Source organism: Protopterus annectens, chromosome 2.part0, assembly GCF_019279795.1.
Source record: "Protopterus annectens isolate FY-2018-M chromosome 2.part0, PAN1.0, whole genome shotgun sequence".
In the NCBI taxonomy this organism is placed as follows: Eukaryota; Metazoa; Chordata; order Ceratodontiformes; family Protopteridae; genus Protopterus; species Protopterus annectens.
In genome coordinates, this window is record NC_056728.1 from 1153430707 (window position 1) to 1153455673 (window position 24967).

Here is a 24967-nt window from a genome sequence, read left to right on the forward strand (position 1 = left end):
GCCATCGTGGGAGTTACTGAGTTTTCTGAGCTTGCAATATTTGCAGAATTGCTGACTGCTGAGCAATGCATTCTTCTGACCACCAGTCCTGGTGCTGAAGTGAACGGTTTACATACACGATCAGTCCTTTGTTTCTTCTGAGCCTACTGTCTAAACTCAAGCTCAGTCATGCTCCCACCTCTATCATCATCATCGAGATACTTCTTGGACAACCTCTGCCAAAATGACTCAACAGTAAATGCGCCCCTCATACAAAAATGAGAACTGCATAGCAGTATGCCACTTTCTGCCAGTACATACATACAACTATTATGTTGTATGAGGCAGTCTTCAAATATGTAGCCAGCAGACAGTAAATTACAAGGCAGAATAGATAGCACCTGTGTATTTAGAGGAGAGGTGGTAAGTCGAAGATGAGTGCTGGCATACTGAAGCTTCAGATTTACCATACTATGTTAATAGCATTCAAATAAGAAATGGACTGAATCTGTCAACAAATTAATGCAAGAATAAAATAATGCTGTTGGAGAAAATAAGTAGCTCCACCATGGAGATAATGGGAAATGTGGTGGGAACATCAGCAGATGCTGCTTCACTTCACATTAATATAAATCGCTAACTATTAATACAGGCAATGTAGTACAATTCATATCACTCAGTACTTCACTCCAGTGGGGGGCTCTTACTAAGGAAAAACAGCTATCTTCACCCCTTTCTTCCTTTACACACAAAATACATGCCTAACATCTTGCTACCCTCTCACAATGACCAGCCACATTCAGATCACACATTTGCCATTCAGTTGCTTTTCATGAAAGACATGTCAATAGCATTCCTGCCCCCAATTCTTCTCAGTCCTTGCTTTTATACACAATACATAAATAATATGAAGGAGCCACTTCTTTTAAATGTACTACCTTGACCAAGTCATCTGTCAAGAGGTAAAGTCCACCAACAAGTTTTAATCAGAACAAAAGAGTGGTGAATTAATAAAAGGGCAACTTTTTCATGGATTTTTGGATCTCTGTTCCTGTTTATCTCAGCTGACCTACACTTACTCACTGCACGCCCCTTCTTCAATTGGGGGTGTGACTGTGTGGACAGCTTCCAATCAGCAGTACACAGAATGGGTAGGAATTTATATCCACTCCATACTCCTCAGCCCTGGGACAACACACGCACTGATATCAATAAGGAAAGCATGCAGGTACTTCTACAAACACCCCATACAGAATATGCCTAGCAGCACAACAGCCCACCATACAGTTTCACACTTGCTTAATGACTGAAACAAAGGCAATTTTCAACTACTTAAAAAATCATGAAAATTGTGTACATAATGTAATCCAAATTCTTCTTAAATTTAGTAAGGCACAAGCTCCCCAGTCTCCTGTGAACGTCCACATCTGTTCACATACAGCTCTCATACACTACTTCTAAGCATCAGTGATGGTGGTTGCTGCTTATTGCCACATACTCTATTAGGGAGCACAAGCATTTCAATTAAAGGTGCCACCTTAGCAAAGCCAACTGGGGTGAGAAACAAGTAATGAAGGCAGTGGAATGAAGGACAACCCTCATCTTCACAGAGAGCATATTTCTTTTGCCATCTTTAACCAACAGACAGATATGTATGGATGCTCAAAGCTATCCATCCACCATTTCTAGCACACAAGACAAGACCACTCATACTTTTTCACATATATATAGAACAGAGACACAACGGAAAGGAACAACCACTAAACTTTGTGAAGGATATTTCTATGTCCAAGCACCTATATTGGCAAACCCTGACAGTTGTTGGGTGGGTGAGTTACGTCAAGCGAAGGAAGGGAACCACAGAAGCTCCTTCCCAAACCAAGGTCATCACACTGTGTCAGTCAAAATCATCCCATTGTACCTAGAGGACCAGTTGTCCTACATAATACAGTAGCCACCAGTCATAAAAAGCACCACTCATACTTACGTTTGTAGCCTGGTTAGAGCTCGTACTTTCAGTTGTAAGGCATGGAGGTAGCGCCTAAGACAGATGCACTTTCACTTATCCAGATCAAGATTCCTGCAAAACAATACAACAGCTGTGACAATGCACTTCAAAAAAAGAAAAACAACCAGTATTACCTTGACTCAAAAAGTAGTTCACTGCACCTCTTACAAACTCTCAAAACCCCCAAGTGACTCAGTCTTCAGAATTTTACAACTCTGTTACAGGTTACCCCTCAACGAAAATTATTTTCCCAACACATTACATGTACACACCAGCTATTCATCCCATTTTTCAGGAAATCTACATAATCCTGTCCACTTCTTTTTCATTCACAATGGTGAGAACGGAGCAGGAATAGTTGCATCCTCTGTAATGACTTTACAATTCTGGTATTTTCATTTGTTCATGTGTGTGTAAGTGTGTGATATATATATATATATTTTTTTTTAAATACCTTTTTATTGTTTTACATATTTAATTGTTTTTATACATTTGATACAATGGCTTTATCAAAGTGGCGGAATTTTTTTGATACTGAAAATCAAGCATATACCAATAGAAAAAAGTTTGGTCACGTTAAGTACCATTGAGCAGCCAGACTTTTCTATTAGTATATGGTACAATGGCATAAGGCTCTACTATCCAGATGTTTGCCTCATTTTTGGTCCATTCCTCATAAAATTCGTTTTTCCTGACAAATTACTGAGGAATGAAGTTACTAAAGGATGACACATTTCTGTTTCAAAACTTTACATCCTTCAGACAATGCACAATAACACAAATCTTACTACCATCACATGTTTATAAGAGCAACATTTACAATTGAGCCCCATTTTGGAGCCTTTGCCCCCCCCCCCGCCTTTTATTTATGGCTTTGTCCACATTTCTTGAGCCAAGAGGTTGAGAAGTACTTATGGAGGACAGGACAAATACAAGGAAAATCTGGGACATTCTGCAAAATGTAAGGGTTTCGCCCTCATGATCAACGCATGCCAACCATGGGTAAATCGTCAATATACTCACTCACTGGTTATTGCTCAACTATACAGTAATTTAATTTTTGATGTTAAACAATCTTACTTTTTTCTTTACTTTTTTATTAGTAATTTAATTTGTTGCCAAGACCAGCCAAACACTCAATCAGCCCATGAAACAAAGTCAACTAATAAATTTGCCCTCTCATCTAAGAGCTTCTAGGCAAAAGCAATTAGCAAATAAACACTGAAAACACAAGACAGATTCAAGTACCAAATGACTTGTGGTGCATCTCAAAGGCACACAATCAAGAGAGCAGTGGCATAATTTACACTATGGGACAACTACAACACACTATTGTTATACCATATCGTCAGGACATTCATATTTTTTGTCAGAGTTAATTTCAGGACATCCTGTCTCTATTTTTCCTTGTTTTACTGCTCTTATTATTTCTCATGTCTCCCATATCTACTCCACTCACCACCTCTAACAAATATTTATTTCTCAGTTTCCGCTCTTTCTCTCTCCACTTCCTTATCTTCTATTTGAATGTTCCACTCAACATTTATTTAATGAGCAATAAATAAATTCTGATGAAAAAATATGAATGTCCTGAAGATATGGTTTAACACAAATAAAAACAGCAAAAAAAAAAAAAAACACCAAAAATGGAGAGAAAATGAGTCAAAAGGTAAATTCCAAAGTTGAGCACTTTTGGCCACACTAGTTTTGTTAGTGAGCATGTGCTTTGTGGAAGGCCAATCACTTAAATACCCTTCAGTAATGAGCAGATTCCCTGTCACATGATGCAAATACAACTGTCCGTTCCCATAAAACTACACAATTAAAAAAAAAAAAAAAACTCCTCAATAAAAACACGAGTAGAAAAACAACCAATCTATTTACATTTTTTGCTGTTCTAAATTTTGGTTAAAACAACCCTGTAATTAACACTATCATTCGGTCCTACTTTACTGTAGGCATAAAACATAATCTGCTGCTCTGTACTCTATTTTGTTGCCAGTCTCCATTAAAAATCAAAAGGGACATGGTCGATGACACAGAAAAGGATTTTTTTTTTTTTTTTTTTTTTTTTTTTTTTAAAAGTACAACATTCCATAGAATGTTTTGCTAAAGCATTTTCCTTGTTCCTTATAATAGCATACTGATGCTCATGATTTTTTGCTTTTTTACAAACCCTGTTGGCCTTTCCTATGTAGAAACCCTCACAGGTGCTGCATCTAGCAAGGTATACCACATATTTGTCGCTATAAAGTAAAAAGCCCTGGTACTGGATAGGTCTTCTCAGTCCATGTCAGCAAAATATGGGCTTTCGTGAATGTATCTACACTGGGGCACAACTGTGACATTTGTAAGTCCCTCGTTTAGATACTTCATTTTCAGAAATTAGTTTTTCTAAGCAAGTTTTGGTGCTTTTAGCTTTCCAATTAATAAAAAAATAAATAAATAAGGGTTAGTCTCCCACCACACAATTTCTTCACTGGTTTCTAATATCCTCCAATTGTTGTTCATTGCCCTTTTAATGCAACAATATCCGGGGGGGGGGGGGGTGACAAAAGGCATGGAGAAAGACCATTATTTCAAGTTAATCTGGCAAGTTTTTGCCCTTTCTATTTCAGTGCGATTTTGATCAGTGATGTTGTGTATAATGCGTGTTGGGTATCCCCTGTTCACAAACCTCTTATGTAACACTTAAGTGAAGCAATCTATTTTCCCTGTCAGTGGTCAATCTTTTCATTCTGACCAGCTGACCCTTAATAATGTTGTGTCTGATATATGTGAGGTGCATACTGGAGTAATGTAAAAAAGCACTGCTGGACACATTTTTTGTAACTTATCATGGTACTCTATTTTCTCTCATTAATGTTTTTTTGCACCTCCAAATCCAAACAGACCTTTGAATGATGAAAAAAGCAAGAAAATTCCAACAAATTTGTACTACTATTCATGTTACTTAAAAATGACATTCACCAACCTATCTCCTCCATATAAAAAACAAGTCATCAATAAATTGAAAATAAGAGAAACCGTTGTGTCCCAAAAGACTTAACATGTGCATCTCCCAGTAAGCAATGACGAAATTTGTGTAATTCAGTGCCATACATGTTCACATAGCCACCGCTCTCATTTGAGGGTGATAAGGTCCCTCAAACATGAAAAAATGGTTACTCAATACCTGATCAATACATTGTCAAAAACTTTACTTCACTCACCATATAATGACCACTCCTGTTGAACATAGAAGCTGTCCATTCTATGCCAGTATTGTGAGAAATACAGGTGTGTAAAGAACGAACATCAACTGCAACTACAATTCTTCTTTTCAATAGGAATGGATCCTGACACAGCCCTGCGGCCCCTGAATGATACCAGTCCCAAACTGTCTAGGACTGAAGTCCCCAGGGATAGGGTTCGGTTCAAAAGGCCCAGACCAAATCCAATCCCCAGGGAGCCAGTGCCAACAGCTCCAGCACAGGGCCCGCTCTGATCCGAGGGTGGAGGAATAGAGCAGCTGAGGGACCATGATGAAGTCAAGAAAAGGGGGAGACTCAATACTGCTGGGATCTCACCTCTGGTATCCTGGTGCTGAGATTCCAAAGCTTCTAAAGTTGGAAGAGAACTACGAATTGGGATTGGGGAAGCTCCCCTAGTCGGGTGGGCTGGGGACGCCAGAAGCCCCGACTATCTGGGCTTTGAGGAAGCTCCTCATAATCCTGTCCATATCCAATGGTAACAAGCTTCTGGATGACTTGGAGGAAGTGGATGAGTGGGCAGACTTCGCTGAGGATCTAATCTTGGACTCCAAAGGCTTGTGTCTAATTTCTGGATTTCAACTCTGAAGTCTAGGAGCAGATAGTGACAAATGCCTGGAGGATCCAGGCGAACTTGAATTTTCTGTAACTGTTGGAGGACCAGACACGCCTGCCAGATCCTAAGGTAGAGATGTCTAAGAAGTCAGATCCAAGGCTGGTCTAGATTTGACCGGATCCAACGGCCTCCAATCCAAGGAGGCCCTGGATTAGGTAGAAGTGTCCAAGGATCTCTGAACAGAAAATGTCAGATCCGATACAGCCTGGGCTGGAGTCTGATCCAGAGACCTAGGATCAGACAAGCCTAGGTTTTTTTGAAGAAAAAAATACCCAGGAGGAATGGGAAGGGCCTTCCATTTAGAATCAGAAGAGGAGGCCTTGAGAGGAGAGGAAACATAAGGACCCCCTGTGCTATACCTTTGAATAATAATTTATTGCAGTGCTCTGCTAAGTCCCTTGGCTTAAATGTGGCACAAACGTCACATTCAACCTCCAGGTTAGGAGCCCCTAAACAATACAAGCACTCCCTGTGCAAGTTGGAAGTGGGCATCTTCCGACTGCACAAGGAGCACTTTTTAAATGCAGAGGGTTTCTCTGACATAACTTAAAAGTTTAAAAGTCAAACTGTCTTTCGGCTTTTCCCGGTTAGGGGTCGCCATAGCAGGACTCTGGTCTGCTCATGATTGGCAGTGGAGTTTTATGGTGCAGAGTTGCCAGCCCGATGCCCAACCTTCAAAAAAGGCACACTCATTCATGCTCGCACATACCTGCATGTCTTAAGCATCACTTGACCGTGGGGAGGACATGCAGACTCCACACAAAAGGCACTCCCAGCAGAGAATCGAACGGGAGAACCTCTTGCTGTGAGGTGACAATGCTAACTGCTGCACCACCGTGGCTGTACCAAAAACACACAAACTCTACTCTAAGAAGAGAAACAAGTTAAGAGGAAAAAAAGGCGCCCAATTCAAAGGGGGAAAACTATTTTAGCCAAATAACTAGACTGTCTAAGAGAGGGGAAGTAAAAAGGAGACAGCCTATAAATCTAAAGCTTAAAACAAGTATAAATAAAGTCGAAATCACACTTATCTGAAAAACTACTCGAGCGACAGCAAAGGATCATGTCTGTAGCAGAACGGGGCAAACGAGATCTTTAGGGTTACAGGGCAGCAGGGGATTATAGGAGAGGGAGACGTTTGAGTCTTGGATCTGTCTAAGCTAAAGTTGCCAGCTCAGATCCAATGTCAGATCCAAGAGCCTACTGTGAGGAATAATGACATAGATGACATCAGATGGTACTATCACACATTTCTTGGCATTGAGTTGTAAGCCGTGGCTTTGGCACCAGTCATCTGTCTGTTTTACACCTTCCTGTAAGATGTTAACATCTTGGGGGGGGGGGGGTCTGTGATATCTCCTAACTTGCAATCATCTGCAAACTTGGCAAGCTAGACACCCTTGACATTCGCCTTACTTCCAAAAAATAGATGCCAAAGAGGAATGGACTGAGAAGAAAGCCCTGAGGGACTCCATTGGTGACCAGACTCCTTGAAGAGTTGGTCTCTCCAATTCTAACTTCCTGGGATGCATCTGTAAGGCAGCTGGTAATCCAACAAGTTACACAAAGGTTTATGCCCAATTCTGCAAGTTTGTTTAGCTAGGTCAAGGTAGGCAATATATACCATTTTGTTCTCATCCACTGTCTTGGTAACCTTCTCAAAGAAGTCCACCTGGTTTCAGTATGCATGACCTTCCTTTGAGGAAAGCAAACTGAGTTGGGTCCACTGTCTGAAGGTTTCCTATGTTCACTGTTATTCACTTGCATAATTCTTTCCATGGCTTTTGCATGTGATTAGACTAATGGGTCTATAGTTCCCAAAATCCATTGGCGGTCCACTCTTGTGAGATGGACTGACCACGTGGCATGAAGCCTGTGTGGAGGCTATGGCTGAACAGTGACACCGCTGACCCTGATAGGTCATATTTCAAGCTATTTAAGGAAACATCCTATGATATTAACTAGGACACACAGAAGCAGCACTGCTGGCCTTAGAGAGTGCATCTAAGACCTGCTCCTTACAGGGGGTGGGGGGTTAACCTGGAGCTGAATTTGTCAGCCAGATGGTTTACTATCTCTCCTATTTTCCGTGAAAGTTGCTCCATTTACCAATAATTCAGCACACTGTTGCGCATTACCTTTGAAGTTTCAACATAGCTAAAAACGGCCTTATGGCTGTCCTTGGACTGGGATGCCATCTACCTCAAAAACGCTTTGTTGGACTTAAATTAGTCCACTTAAATTGTCTATTCAGTTTAATGAAAGGTATATTTTCAGTGTTGCACTTCTTAATTTTTAGCTATGACTTTTTCTTTTGTTGTACAACATGTTTAACTTTGGATTCCACAATGGTGGTTTGTTTTTCGAGTTAGTTTTGGGCTTGCATCGAAAAGGCACAGCACCATCTATGTAATCACCGACATGGTTGTACACATCGTCTGTGAATAATTCTGCACAGGTACCTGTGTTACCTGGGTTTGTAGGGGCTTGACATTTTGGCAGTTTAATCACTTAATAAAAGTTAGTTTGCTTGGAATAGTTTCAAAATGCTACGTGGTTCTTTGGGATTACAGAATTGATATTTCTAGAGAGACTACTTTATAGTCTGAACTTAACAGAGAAAACACAATAATTGGGGGTGGGGATGTTGCAGTTGCAGCATTCTCCTATATTTGGGAGTACCAAGTCCAATAAGTTTGTACCTCAAGTGGGAGTATACACTAACTGGTCCAGGGTGTTTGTATTCACAAAGTTTAGGACTCTGTGTCTGCAAATACAGGGTCACATAGGATTCCCAGTTTATACAAGGATAATTAAAGTCCCTCAAACGTATGGCACACAGTTGAAGTGTCTCTCCAATAGGTCTAACTATGAGCTATGGGTTTCATGGGACAAAGGGTGACCTATAGCTTGCTGGGATATGGCATGGGACTTTGCCTATGGTGATTTAAACATGAAGGAAATCCAGTGCATCATCCTGTTTAACAAGCCTAGAGGTATGCTTGTTACTGCAATAGACAGACACCTCCACCTTTAGTTCCTCTCTGTACCATTGCTGGTCTAAACCTGTGAAGTGCACTGAAGCCTTGCACTATCTGGTACTCTATGCAGCTTTAACCACATCTCTAACTGCACAGATGTCACATTCTACATTAGGAGGAGAGCTTGGAGGAAGTAAAGATTGTTGTTTTGACTCTTAGCATTCAGCAATAACACCTTTAGGATTTCCTTGGGTAGATTTTACTATGTTGGATGGTTTCTCAATTTGACGTTTCCTAAAAAAAGGCAAAATGGAGAAAGTAAAGTTGTGTACATTTATGATAAATGTAGATGTTAGAGTGTATTCACTGTTGCAGTCATCACATTTGGGGTTATCTGTTTGCAGTAGCCCTCAGTCGGCCTCAATATCAAAGTCTTGGGCCCGGCGTCGGTTGCTATCTCATCTTCCATGACGTTAGCTAGTCAGGGGTATAACACATGCAGCTGACACCATTACTTCAGTTTTTCTTGCCCCAGATGTCGGGTGCCCCCATAATGGGAAGCAATTATACACAAGGTTACACCCCCAACAAAAAAGCAAATACATCAAAAAGCTTTCAGCACAGTAAACAAGAATAGAGGTATAGTCAATAGAAGTCAGGGGGCTAGAGGGAGGGTAACCAGGACTGCAACAGTGAATACACTCTAACATCTACGTTTATGGTAAATGTACACAACTGTACTATGTTCTTCACGTTTCACTGTTGCAGTCATCACATTTGGGTAGATTCCCAAAGCTAAGGACGGGAGGAGATAATTAGATAGCATTAGGACCAACTATAAGGCCCTGCAAGGCTGCAGTGGCAAAGCCAGCTCTGGATTTAGAAAAAAATTGGCAAGGGGTAATGCTTGGTGACGGTATGCACAGAACTCCAGGTAGCAGCTTGTAGAATGCCCCTGGTAGGGACACCTCTGAGAAAGGCTGTAGAGGTAGATGCAGCCCTGGTTGAATGTGGTCTTATCCCCTGTGGGATAGGTTTTCAATGGTGCTTATAGACTGAAAATGAATGCAATGGCCTACCCACTTAGAAATGGTTTGCTTTGAAATGGCCTTCCCCTCTGCCCCTGCAGCAAATGCAACCAGTAGTTGCTCAGATTTCCCCGAGAGGCTTAGTCCTGTCCAAGTAAAATCCAAGTTGTCTGTGCACATCCAAGGAGTGCAGTATTTGTTCCCCTTTGTTCTGTGGATTAGAAAAAAAGGTTGGCAAATGAATGGACTGATTAAAGGCCACACTGGATACCACCTTGGGCATGAAGGAGGACTGGTCATGAGGGATACCCTGTCAGCATGAAAGATGATGAAAGGCTCCACTGCCTTGAGGGCCTGTAATTTAGACACCCTTTTTGTTGAAGAGATGGCTAGAAGGAATTTCAACTCTGCATTTGCAGCTGGCTCAAAGGGAGTTGAGTGAGCTTTTCCAATACAAGGTTAAGGTTCCAGGCTGGAGTAGGGGCTCTCCTGGGTTGTCTTAAGTTTATGGCCCCTCTGAGGAATTGCTTCAGCAGTGGATGAGAGAAGAGGGATGGTTCTGTATTGTAATCAGCTGAAATAGCTGAGGCATGAATTCTGATGGAGAAAAGGAAAGGCACTTGTGAAGCATCTCAGTTAAGTATTGAACAATATGGGGTAAATTGGGCGCAGCTGTGCCCATCCCCTGAGTTTGGCTCCAGGAACAGAATCTTTTCCATTTTTCAGCATAGAATTTCCTAGTACTAGCCCTCCTTGCCTCCAGAATGACATCCATCACTTGCTTACTGAGGGATGGTAACGGAGAGATCAGGTAATTAGCCATGCTGCTAGGTTCAGGGTATGAAGCTGTGGGTGCAGAATCTGGCCATCCTGCTGGGACAGCAGGGCAGGGGTCTGAGGCAGGTGCCATGATGGCAGCAGTGACGCACTGTACAAGAGGGCATACCAGTGTTGGCGTAGACAGTCTAGCGCAATCAGGATTGTCCTTGGTTTGTCCCGTTTGATCTTTAGTAGTACCTTGGAGAGGAGAGGCAAAGGGGGAATGGCATAAACTGATAGGTTTTTCCAGGTGAAGGACAGGGCATCCACTTTCCAAGCTTGTTTGAGGGGAGTTCTTGTGCAGAATTTGTCCAATTGGTAGTTCTTGGGGGAGGCAAACAGGTCCATCTCTGGGCGCCCCCATTTGTTTCTCAACATGCTGAATATCTTTGGTTCCAGTTTCCACTCGTGTGGGTCCATGAGATTGCTGCATAGGTCATCTGCCAGTGCATTTAACTTTCCTGGCAGGAACTGAGCTTGTAGGTGCACTTGGTAGCTCAAGGCTGTGTTCCACAGAGTCATGGCTAGTCGACAGAGAGGGTAGGAGTGGGTTCCCCCCTGCTTGTGTATGTACCACATAACAGTGGTGTTATCCGTCTTTACCAATAACTGTCCTGGAAGAATGTGGTCCTTGAAGGCTGTCAGAGCATTCTGTACAGCTAACATTTCTTTTGGATTGATATGCAGGTGTATTTGATTTGGGTTCCATTTGCCCTGCCAAGTGAGCCTCCCATGCATAATCTGATGCATCTGTTGTTAGGGTTTAGGCGGCAAGAGGTAGAGTGAATGGCAGTCCCTTGTTCTGGTGGCAGGCCTCTGCCCACCAAAGGAACTCTATCTGCAAACAAGGTATGATAGGAATAATTGATTCTAAATCCTGAGAATGTTGACACCATAGGCTTTTTAGATACCATTGTAGTTTCCTCATATGCAGTCTTGCATATGGAATTAGTAGAATGCAAGAGGCCATGAACCCCAGGGCTTGCAGTATTTTCCTTCCAGACAGCTGGGTCTTTGTGGCCAGTAGTTTGAAGTAGACTGTCAAATGAACTTGTTTCTCTGGCATGAGGTAGGCCATCTGGGAAGATGTATTCAAACTTGCTCCCAGGAATACAATTTCTTGGCAGGGTACAAGATGCAACTTCTTTTCGTTTATGTTGTACCCCAGAGACGTTAGCAATTTCTTTACAAATGCCAGATGATTTAATACTATGTCCTGGCTTTCTGCCTGAATTAGGCAATCGTCCAGGTGTGGGTATATTTGAATATTTCTTTGCCTGCAAAATGCAATGACTGGAGCTAGGCACTCTGTCAATACCCTGGGTGCAGTAGAGAAGCCAAAGGGCAGTGCAGAGAACAGATAGTGCATGTAGCTTGCTCTGAAGCGTAGGTATCTTCTGCAAGATTCTCTTATTGGGATGTGCAGGTAGGCTTCCTTTAAATCCAGTGTTGCCAACCAGGCATCTTTGCCTAGCATGGGAGGCAGCTGATGAAGAGTTAGCATCTTGAATTTTGGGATTACCAGAAATGCGTTTAGGATAGACAGATCCAGGATAGGATGTCAGGAACTGTCTTTTCTGGGTACCAGGAAAAGTCTTGAGTAGAAACCTTGCCCCCATTCTTTTTCTGGGACAGGTTGAATAGCCCTGATGCTTAAGAGAGAGAGAATTTGCTTTTGAGCCTCTGCCCACTGATTTGGGGGTAGGTCTGGCCAACTGTTTGGGGTTGGTAATGGAATGGAAGTGAAATCTGTATCCTTGGGAAACTATATTTAAAACCCATTTGTCCTGGGTAATGAGTTCCCAATTTTTTGCATGCAGGGCAATCTTTCCCCCTAAAGGAACAGTCAGTTTAGCAGGGCTTGGAAGATTTAAAGTTAAGTCATTGAGACAGTTTACCACAGGGGGAGTCTTACTACTGCAAAACTTGGAGCAAGTAACACAAACTTGTAGGAAAAACCACCTCAGTGGCTAACACATACGCTAACCTAGTCCTTTACCAATGGGAACATAAACATCTGTATAGTAATAGGAATCTTTCTACCTATATTAGTTTTTATCAAAGATTTGTTGATGACTGTTTAATTGTTTGGAATGGTACACTTCATGATCTGGATGTTTTTGTTGACTATTTGAACTCCACAACTGATTATTTGAAATTTAAAATGCAAGTTTCTGAAAATACTATGTGTTACTTAGATTTAAAAATCCAGCTGAATGATGGAATTCTTAATACTTCTGTATATAAGAAGGAAGTTAGCAGTTGTAAATATTTACATTACAGTAGTATGCACGCTCCACATATTTTCAGAAGTGTGGTAAAATCACAATTTATTAGGACAAGTAGGCTCAACACAGATGATGATGTATTCAAGTTACAACTGGATGATTTGATAATGGAATTTACCTCAAGTGGCTATGATGCCCACCTACTTAAGTCAAGAATTGATATTTTAGAGGCTAGGAAGACTTATTTGAAACCTATCAGCTCTAATCAAGGGCAGGATATTTCGTTAACTACATCCCAGAAAAATAATAACAGCAATAAAGAGATGACTTCAGTTAGATATATGACTACTTTTAATAGAAGAAGTCACCTGGTTAAACAAATTCTCAAGAAATTGGATAATTTTATTAGCTTCAGATGAAATGAAAGCTATTGTAGGTGATAAGCCATGCTTCTCTTATAGAAATATGAAGACTATCAAAAGCTTATTGTGTATAAAGATTTTTATAAACCTAAGCCTATGACGTTGGCTATTAAGCATGGAACTTTTCAATGTTTTAACTGTATTGCCTGTGCACAGATGTTTGGTAATGGTAGTGACATTTTCACACACCCTAGCACCTGTCAAGTATTCAATTTTAAAATTTCAGCTACTTGTAACACTTCAGGTGTTATCTATTTGGCTACATGTAAATCCTGCACCTCGTTCTATGTAGGAAAAACTATTCGTAAGCTGAAAGATCATGTTATTGATCATAATTCAGAAATCAGACGGTGTTGTGAAAATAATGCACTATATAAGCATATCAATATTCATGGCTCTGAACATTCTTTTAAGTTTAGAGTTATTGATTTTAATTGTCCTAGTGCCAGAGGTGGAGATTTGAATAATCGCCTTGAGACTAAGGAACTTGAATGGATTTTAAGACTAGCTGCTGATTCACATCCAGGAATTAACAGCAAAGTCAGTTTAAAACCAATTTTAACTAGATTACGTAATATTATTAATTGATTTTTTAAAAGTTTTATTATGTTGTTTGCACTTTAAGACTTTCTTGGCTGCTAATCCTGTGACTTCTAGACCTGTATATAAGCTTCTAGTATGCAGACTTGATTGTATTAGTATTGAAGAAGGGTTCTGCCTGAAAGCTTTGCTTTGTTATTAAAGGTGGTTTTTCCTAGGAGTCTTACTACTCCCTGCTTTGGAAGTGGGAGCCCCCCCACTGCTTAGGCCTGCGAGTACCTTGGGACTGAAGCCTGGGTGTTCTGCTGGTTCTGGGTTTGGACTGAGAAGGCCTGGAAGAGGCAGGAAAGGACCAATTCTTAGAGGGCCAATGTCTACTAAATCTGGTAGGCTGTACTTGCAGGAAATCTTTAACACTTTGCATAGATTTAGCTTTTTCCTCCATCTTTTTAAGTACTTCTGCTTTGTTGCCAAACAGGCAGTCTTGGTTTAAGGGAGCATCCAGTAATTTAGCTTTAACATGATCTGGCAAAGATTGCTCCTTAAGCCAAGCATGCCTTCTAAGTACAGACACAGTGACAGCACCCCTACACAAGATGCCTCTAATGAATCAAAACCACATTGCAAAGTATGTTTTCCAACTTATTCAGCAGAATGCATTAAATCCTGTAAATCTTATTTTCAGCACAGTCAGGAATCAACAAATTTTCTGTTTAAGCAATCCAATAATATGCTGCTGATACTTTAACATATGAAACTGGTAGTTTAAGGCCCTAATGGCCAAGGTTGCAGAAGTGTATACCTTCTTACCCCATCTATCCAGCGTCCTGCAATCTCTATCAGAGGGGGTAGGATTTTTGGCAGTAGTAGCCTTAATGCCCTTGGGTCCCTGTGAAATGGTCTCAGGATCCACAGTAGGATTTTTAAAGAGGAACTTTAGAGTCAGGAACCCTGTAACACCAATCAGGTTTTCTGGGAGCAGGAGGTAGAGAGTCAGGGGCCAGGCTAGATTCCAAGAAGGCATCATCTACAATGTCCAGTACAGGAGGGATAACTAAAGGCATGTGTTTGAATAAGAATTCCCTAAGCCTCTTTTTTGGAGTAAGAATAATCCTGGCTTTCCCAGCGAAAATGCTCCCTAAGAATATGCAAGGTTTCATCAAAAGAGAAATCCTCTGGAGGGGAAGCAGAGGAAATGGAGTCCTCTGCATCAGAGTCCTCATAGGTAGATAAGGGCAAATTCTGGTCATCACAGAACACAGAAATTTCAGAATCCTGTTCAGAAGAATCAGAAGGAAAATCAGTCCTTGGTCTTTTTAGGGGGGGGGGTGGCTTCCCCCAATTAGAGTAATAAGGTCTTCAGCCATTCTTATAATTTGTTTTTAGGCATAGGGGCCTGATCATGCGGTCTGGGCGTCGGTTTTCTAGGCATGGATCGTGTTTTAGGCCTTGAAGAAAAAGATGGCGTTGGTTTAATATGCAAGTCAGTAGGCCTGAATACACCCTCAGAAACCGGTGCCTGCACAGCGGCTCCAGACCCATCCAAGGTAGAGACATCCGCAGGTTCCACAGTCAAAGAAACATCTCGCGGCATACCGGACTCCAAATGGGTCTCAGTAGAGACCTGTGAATCTGAAGGATCGGGTATCCAGTGCTGCGAAAGCGCCTGACTGAGTACCGGCGAACTGGTGGCTAGCTTAGGAAAAGCGTCATCGGCAGCTTTGGACCTATGCGGTCTGTCTCTGTCTTTATCTTTGCATTTTTTTTCAGAATGTCAGTAGTCTGGTGGCTTACCGAAGCCATTTTGGGATAATTGAACTGAGTACCAAAATATTTAGATGCGTAAATGAACAGATGACGAATAGTACGAGGTTTGAATAAGGCACAAAACCGACAGTGAGGTACGTTGTGGTCTGGGCCTAAGCAAGGAATGCAGTATGAATGAAAATCTTTAGGAGGTATTTGCTTTCCACAAGAAATACAGTTGTTAACTTTTACTGACATCGGTTTAGCGCAAGAAAAAGGATCCCCAATGGGATACTTAGCTTAGTTGAAGACTTCGGATCTGAAACTCGAAAACGAAAATTTCAGGATTCTGCCAACCGGCACTTGCGAACTGCTTCTGTTTCGGGCACCGCACGGCAAGAAAGACTGGTGTAATGGCGTCAGCTGCATGCTTAATACCCCTGACTACCTGACGTCATGGAAGATGAGACAGCAACCGACGCAGGACCCAAGACTTTGATAATCAGGCCAACTGAGGGCTACTGCAAGCAGATAACCCCAAATGTGATGACTGCAACAGTGAAACACGAAGAACATTAAGGTTTTAGTGATTATACGAAAGAGTAGAGGGGACAGGCACAAACCATCCTTGGCAAAGCAGCACGGTTGGTTAACCATGTTCTCCCATGCTGACAAATACTGCATCAGCCTAAAATAACACCAAAAACTAAGCCAATTATTAATGTCAATCATCTTCTGATCATATTGTGGAGTCATTCTTGATAACGGCAGAATGCTGCTCAATACTAGGAACATACCAGCCTGTGATACACTGACTAAGAGCTCCATAATGTCGCTCTTCATATCGTCTAGGGAGACGAGTCTTGGGTCATTTAAACCTGCAGGGGCTATGACTTAATCATACTGGTACCAGAGGTACAATGACTTAAGTACATGCTTATTGGTAGATCCTGGCCCTGGACAGTCAACTGACAGTTTTCTCCTTGTTCAGTCTGATGAGCGAAGCATCAGTATGTTGTACAATGGAGTTTGTTATTTTGCCATGTCCTTCAAGCCAAAGGCCTAGAGTACAGTTTTAAAAATTTCCTTCCCTTGAGAGCAAACTATGCTATGGCTCTGAGACATATTTTGTAGGTTACTACATTCTAGTCACCGCAAATTAGAATGCTTAGCTGGTAAGTTCTCGTTAAGTATTTTCTTCAGCTCACTCTGGCTTGTTCGTTGTGCCACATAATTCCTACTAGTGTCATTATTTTCCCCTGCCAATACCCCCTTACCATATCAACTCTACTTGAGGTCAGTTTTATACTCCTTGATGATCATGAGAGCCCCTCTAGTTAACCAGGAGTGTTCCCTATAGTTATCAGTAAAGTACCCTTTTCCTACTCCGAACATTTTCCATTGACTATTCTTCCCTAAATCCACTCAGTTTCCTTTTTTTCCCCCCTCAGGTTAAATGAACCTTCTGTATCATCATAATTTGAGCATCTATTCTCCTATGGTAAATTATGTTATGTTAAATGTTGGTATCCAACTTTTGTCCGGCTCAACAATCCATTCACATTTTAAGTGAGAATTTTCAGTGTCGTACTTTAGATCTTACTCTCATATCCCAAGTTCTGCTTCTCTGTGAGAAATTCACTTTTATTTCTATTTCATATTGTATTTCATCTGAGGCAAGACTAACTGGGCAGAAAAAACGCATACATATACTAACATTCTGTCTTATTTTTTTCTTCCACTGTTCTATTTTTCCTTTCTGTAATACCTACTTGTTTTCTTGCAAATTAAGTACACAACTTAGTGCACCTATCCAGAAAGCATACATGCATCCTAGTTATAACAAACATAACCCGCACTACTTAAATTTCACACACTCCCCACATCAAATCTTCCATCCTCACACACTGGCTCTAATACTGCACTACCCTGTCCTGTAACCCCCCCCGTGAATAATTCATTCTTGCCTACCTGGCAGCAATAATATTAAATAGCTCACTTTGACTTGTTTGCCACTTAAATTAAAACTTCATTGCTTGCTCCATTTAACTAATAACTCACCTTACCCACACAGCATCTAGAGTTTGAACAGATATTATATTCACCCACCCACACCTGTGTATGTACTGTACGCATATGTATCTATGTATATGTATACACACACACATATATATAAATTATGTATGTATGCATTTATATATCTATCTCATATATATATATATATATATATATATATATTTATATATTTATATATATATATTTATATATTTATATTACACACACACAAATGTATATACGATATGTGGATCTACAATAGCGAGACCATAACTTCAAAAGTTGGCTTTAATGAAATTTTAAACGCTCGACTTTTAGCATATCTAAATGTTGTTAATAGTTAAAGGGTGCACTGGTAATTTGTAAACTATCCCGTTAAGGTTTGTAGTTTGTGAAACAAAACAATATGGCAGACAAGTTCAGAGCCAGTGAACTGTTGGCTAGGTATAGAAGAACAGAGCATATAAAAAAGAAATGCAAGAGGTTATTATTGTAGGACAAGTTTAATCTATGGAAAGGAAAGTGTAACTGAAAAGATATTTGTGTTCTAAGTGCAAATGGGAAAGAAAAGTTAAAGATATTTCTGCACCTTTATTAATTGTTGAAGTGTTGCACACATTTGATGTTTTTGTTTACATAGGAGATGTTGAACTAGTAAGGTACAGTTTGTTTTGTACTGCTATTTGTTAAAGGTATCAATATATTGTTCAAGATGCATGTATTAAATTATTATTTAGTTGTTTGGCAATATATTTAGATTTGTAAAGTATGCAGTACAGTAGATGAGTTGTGTACTTCTTAAATGAGGATCGCCGTACAGCATGGAACAGCATTATTCACCATTTTCTTTGCTGTAGTGAGATCTCGCAATTGATATATTTAATTAGCAGGGGGTGTGGGGGTGCAGGGGGTTTGCCCCCCTGCTTATACGTATAAAAGGTTGAAGTAAATTGTTTTAATTTGTTAGTGGGTTTTATATTGGTGGAGGGCAGGAATGTTAATTGTGCTTATTATTTTTCGATATTTTAAGAGTGAAGACTTTGAAGTTTCAGTAAAGCCAATTTTCAGCTTTTTGGTCTCGCTACTGTGTCGTTTGGGATTTTGGGTAATTCAGGATATAAAAGTAGATCCTTACACACACACACACATATGCATAGGCTGGTAAGTCAATTTATCCTTATGTTGCTAGTGTCATCTTAAATGCAGGAAAAGCAATAGATACTTGGTGATCTAACTTTCCCTTCTAGCAGACAGGTAAGTAGTTAGTTGTACTGATTTAACAATTACTGCACTCATTCTGCACATGACAGATCCCTGTTGTACCCCATGTTCATAGGTTGGGTAACTGCACGCTGGCCTACTAGAACAATGACAACACATTCTCAAGATTCAATGAATAAACAAAAAATGTCCCATCCACGTATCTTGAAAACTCTTGAAAACTACAAGAGGCTTTTCCCAAGTATACAAGCAGTAAACTATCAGTACTTCTTACTAGATTTTTCTTGCCTTTCCCCTTTATATGTTCTGTAAAGCTCATTCTGGAAATATCTGTCTTATGAAAGAATGTACTGCCAGCACAAATAGCTGGAATTTTGTAAATAACTATATGTCATTTGTAAATATCAAACTGATTTATAAAAAATGTTTGCGTTACAAATGTACTAAAACTGTATGTCATACAAGATGCGGGTGTTACAAATGTATTAGAACTGTATGTCGTGTGTACATCAAACTGATTTGTACAGATGTTTGTGTTGAAAAAGTATTTGTAAAGTGCTTGTGTTTGAAAGGTATCCACAAGTGTACCTTAATGGAGAGAATAGAAATGTACATGCACTATTATAACTGTTTAAATGTATTTGTTTTAACAGAGGAAACAAAAAGGTTAACCTCAATCCAGCTGGACTTCCCTGCAGAAGTCAAGTAGTATGGTGCATACTAGCTTGTTGGTCATGTGAGAGTAACCTTGACAGAACCCCCCCTCCCCCAACAGTTCCTCAAATTCCACTACCTCTGGTATAAGTGGAACAGTATCTCTGAACACCAAGTTCTCTTAAGCTACCACAGCAAATGCACCATAATGATGAGTGAGCAGCAGTCACTCACCCCCATCTTCCCAGACCACCTCCTACAAGCGTTAGATACACCATTTGAACTCTGACTGCCTACTCTGGGTTTAGGGCTTTGTCTCTGTACACCTCACAGCAGGATTACCCTCAATCTTATAAGAGTTGAGAAACATTTGTGAGGAAAAGTCATACTTTCACTGGCATGTCATATTCATACTTAACTGGCTAGCAGCTAACAAAGTGTACAAAGACTACACATAAGAAACAAAATCATTGTTCCATTTTTAATACAAAAATCGGTACTTACACATTATCGCAACCACATTCTGAACGACTCACTCTGCAGTTGTGCTTATGTCATGGACATTTACTGGCTGTATAATGTTTAAACATTTAATAGTTGGCGAGGAAAGTGCTATTTTAACTTTCTACTGGCATCTTGTTTGAGTACACCCTGCATTCTCGTAAAGTTACACACATTTCCTAGCCTTGCTGTTGCTTTTCAGTCTGTAAGAAGTAGTAGGCAGCCCATACTTGCACTTGCATCCTGCATAATCCAACGGATTTTCCCAATGGTGTATGATGACCTGACATGAGTTAGGGGTCGCAGGGCTCCAATCTGATGTTAACATAATGAAGGAGCCAAGGCAACAGAGAATTGCGCAAACATAAATTCATACCCAAACTACCTAAGAACGTACTCCAACAGGAAAAGGGAAAAAAAAACAGAACCTAAACAGTTGCACAAAATAATGACTTGGTAGAACCTTACAACAGTTGTTCTGCTAACCTCTGACTTACAGAAACATGTTATAGCAGCCTATGCTCAGTTCAAATAGGTAAACAAATGAGGTAGGTTATTCCCCGAAGTGACAAAGTACTTAATGTAAAGCAGACCATAGTGAAACACAACAGAGAATTCTGAGTTCATGTCAAAGTTTGGATAGTGCTAAAGTAGAACGACCACGCACACTTATGCATTTAAATTACAACTTCATTTCCTTGGTTGGCTTTCAGTTCAGCCTTAGAAAACTTAATTCACCACTGATTCTTATTACCACCCGGGATTTTAAACCTCCTTTAATAAAACAGTTCTGCCAGCAGGTAAAACAGCAGTGATTCACTTACCATTTCGCTCTAGTAATGAATTTGTTGGTTTTAACAACATTATACAGCCAGTAAATGTCTGCGGCATAAGAACAACTGCAGAGTGAGTCGTTCAGAATGTGGTTGCGATAATACTTAAGTACCCAAAAATCTTATTTCACAACTTTAAGTTTAAAATACAGACTAATAAATCAAGACACTTTCCACTATCTGGCAATGAAGAAATAAACTAGGATAAATTTGCAGCCAGTTTATAACTGTTTAAAATTCTGAGCAATAAATGGCATACAGAATTCTTAGAAACAAGCATTTTGGTGTAATTTAAATTACTGCACTCATATTTAATACTGAACCTTGTTTTTGTTTGTTTACCCAAGAAACATCTTTATTAAATTATCACTTATGACAAACAATCAGATTTATATAAATGAAAAACTATATGGACATAACTTGGGTTGCAATTATACATCACTTATAATCTATCCAGTCAATGTAAAACATGACATAGCTCATTCATATCCTACCTTCTTTTAAACCTCATTCCTCATCTGCATGTTTTGTTCCCACAATTCCCATTTTTCCTATTCAATTCACTCCTGCTTTTTTCTAAAGATTCCAATTCCAGTTGTTTTCTCAATGTGACTATATTCAATGATTCGAGTACAATTAGTTTAGACTTCGATTTTCATTTTCTAGTAATTGCTTTTTTTTGCAGCCACCATAATTAGATTCAGCAAGGCCTTACCATGTCTAGGCAATTCCAATTCTGTATTCTGAAAAAAATAATTTCCTTAGTTACACTAATTTGGTTACCCAGTATATCTGACAGAGTAGTTTACAGGGAATTTTTAAAGTCTGCCAACTCATTACATGCCCAGAAAATATGTTCTCAATTACTTCTTTCTTCTCCATCACACCTCCAACATTTGCTGTCTACCTTAAGTAAAATTCTTTGTGGAGTCTACTTGCAGAATAAAAGTACCTATATAAACACTTCCAAGCAAAGATTCTAAATCTTCTAGACTTTGTTGCATATTTTGAAGGCATACATATAAGCCCCCCCCACACACATTTCTTAGTGAATTGCTTATCCAATCTCTTTTCCAAATCCTTTCTAACCTCCTCTAACTGATTCTTACAGTTATCATGCAATATTTTATATGCTTTACTAATTATTACTTTTTTTTTTTTAACAGCAGTTTCTATTCTAGATTCTACTAAAAACTCTACCAGTGTTTGTCTTTCACTTAGGATCCCTCCATTTCTTTCTCTCTGCCTATACGCCGATATCCATCCTTGATGGGGAAGGCAATCTGTAGCCTGCAGTCCAAATAAATTCTTGGCCTCTTCCCATTTTTTTACCTTTTCCTCTTCAATCGTTTGCTCCGAATACCTTGGTTCTTTTACCAGTTTTCTCCAATAAATAATAGCCCCCTCTTGCCTATTGTCTGTATCCCTAACTGCAGTCATCCCTTTTATAGTAAACTCCTTGAGAAATGCATTTGGTACCTGAAGTTATGAGACCGGCGAATAATAAAAATAGAAGAATAATAATAAAAATGTTACTCAAATAAATGTTGTTGTTGTGTCTTTTGGCTTTTCCCGGTTAGGGGTCGCCACAGTGCGTTACTCAAAAAATTATGGCAAGAAAATGAACCTTGCAGCAGGCATAGTTAGCCTGTCCTAAAACCTTCCCTTGGTTGAACAACACAATGGAACCTTTTTCAATTATTTCTGATGAGAAACTTTAAGCAAAACAGGATATTTGACTAGAAGGGCAGATCAGTGTTAGTCTGACTGAAATCCGTTATCTTCAATCACTAGCAACATGACAGCTTATACCATGCTGCTGGCATAAGACTTGTTCAGAGTTCTCAATCACTGCTGCTGGCTGTTTTCTGAAATATATCTTGAGAGCATGATAAAGTAAAAGGGGCAACACTAGGAGGTATGTATGCAATGTAATGGAATAAGTTTAATTCCTCTGGAATTCTCCAGTTTTTTTAAACAATTTTGTATTTCATTATGTAAAAAGCCTTATAAAAATACAGTTAATAAATGGGAAGGAACCAGTGATAACTGAACTTAACTGGCTTGCCAGGCATCACACACTAACATATTCCAAACAGCAATACTATGGGGCCTCTCATCTCTCTGCCTGTTTGTGGTGTCTGCACACCTAACTATGGTCTTTACATTTCCCTTTCTTGGAAGAATGAGATAAAGAAGCAGAGGAAAGCCCATGTGCCAAGCTTGGCCAGCTGTTCTAGTGTTTTAACTATCAGATTAACTCAATGCCTTGTTTACATCTATAAAACCAGTGCAGAACTGAATACAAACTTTTGTGGGGATACAAGAAGGAAACAGAAATGCAATATGTAGGAATCCCTGATGGATCGGCTTCCTAAAGAAAAAAAAAAAAATATATATTTTTTGTCATTGCTTAAAATATCAAGTCCCAGAAAAGCAAAAAAAAAAAATGCAAGAAAAGAAAAAGACACTCTTGATTAAACTTCGTCTGCAATAAGTGAGGTAGAAATATAAGATTCCAGCATGGCCCTTTCTATAAGGTGTGCCCTACAATGGTCCATGCCTCTCAGTACAGAAAGTCCAAAATTTTGCCTCATATTTTTGGTCAGTTCCTCATAAAATTTGTGTTTCTCTGAAATCATTCAGGAGTGAGACATTTTAGTTTCAGGCTTAACATCCTCCAGAAAATGCATGCTAATGCAAAACCTGTTCAAGCAGCTACATTTATTAGAACAACATTTAAAATCTGTCTCCGATTTTGAACAGTCGCACACACAAACACACATACATGTGCGCGCAGACACACGCACACTACTTTTGTGTGTGTCCAGAATTATTGTACCAAGAGGTAGAAAGGTATGAAATGACCCATGGGTAGGGTTACAATCACCTGAGAAAATTATTTTTTACTGATTTTTTTTGCCAGAAGTACCTGTATATAAAGTCAGTCTTGCAGCCAAAACATTTAGAAATAGGTCTTAATTTCACAGAAGGCAATGGCACAGCATAGTGCTGTAGCTGGTCTATACATTGTTAGGACACTAACATAAAACATTCAAGTTCCCTGGCTCACAATTCTTGTCTCATTTCAAACTGGTATCTTCTAAATAATTCTTGGGAAAAAAAAAAAAGCCTTACAGACCTGGCAGGCTGAAGCAGACAAAAACAAATTTCAAGCAAGCAAGCAATCTCAAACTACATTTCTACTCAGCGTATTACATACCAGGTTGATGCTGGACAGAACAGGACACAAATTTTCTGAAACTGCGCTAAAATCAACAACTGCGAAGTATGTGTACATCTGAAAGCTTAAGAGGCACACAAGATGAAATAAATTGGCCTCCCAACATGAAAATAAAAGGTCACAGATGCTGAAAAGGATATTTCTGGTAAGATGTGTTACAGCATTAAAAGCAATTGTACCCTGCTGACAAGTGCTACTACCTCCTCCTACATGGTTTGGGCATCTGCTTTGAACTTAAGTGGCAACTATAAAAAGAAAAAAGTAAAGCTAATGCACATGTCTTAAAACTCTCACTTAGGAAGGCATATATAAATCTGGAAGGGAAAAAAAAAGGCCAAAGGCAAGAAGAGAAGAAAAGCAAGGGACAATTAAACCCTGAAAACAAATAAAAATAAGTGATTAATGTACTTAGCATAGCAAAGACGAAAACATTCTTCCTATACCACATAGAGCAAAGTGGACACAGAAAGAGGGATGTGTGTGCACGCATTACTGCTTGTACACTGCGTGTATGCCTTTTTTAAATATTGTAAATATAACTATCTTTAGTAAATAAAACAAGATTTTTTTCCTTAAGTTTTGTTTTTAAGGAAAGCATCATACTCAGCTGGTGATGATATTTCTGACCATTTTCAATACACACACTGCATTAATACTTGTCATTATGATGTAGCTTTTTGTCCAAACAACATTTTCTGTATTACCATTTGCCAACTGAATGTAATCTATACCTTCAGTTCTGTATTTTACTCTGTTTAATGTTTGTTTTTAATGTATTTTGATTTCTATCCGATGACTAATGTCTTGGGTGGAACTTAGAAATGATACACAGAGCTCAGCG

The 24967-nt window shown here is 39.7% G+C and overlaps 1 protein-coding gene across 9 annotated transcripts in view; it reads right to left on the reverse strand.

Annotated features, from left to right (window-relative positions):
• LIN54 (lin-54 DREAM MuvB core complex component) overlaps positions 1-24967 on the reverse strand; it is a 1508411-nt gene that overhangs the window by 1255642 nt on the left and 227802 nt on the right. For all 9 annotated transcript variants that reach the window (XM_044061349.1, XM_044061353.1, XM_044061352.1 and 6 more), the window contains one exon: positions 1967-2059. The gene's annotated coding sequence lies outside the window, so the exon portion shown is untranslated. The remainder of the gene's footprint in view (positions 1-1966; positions 2060-24967) is intronic.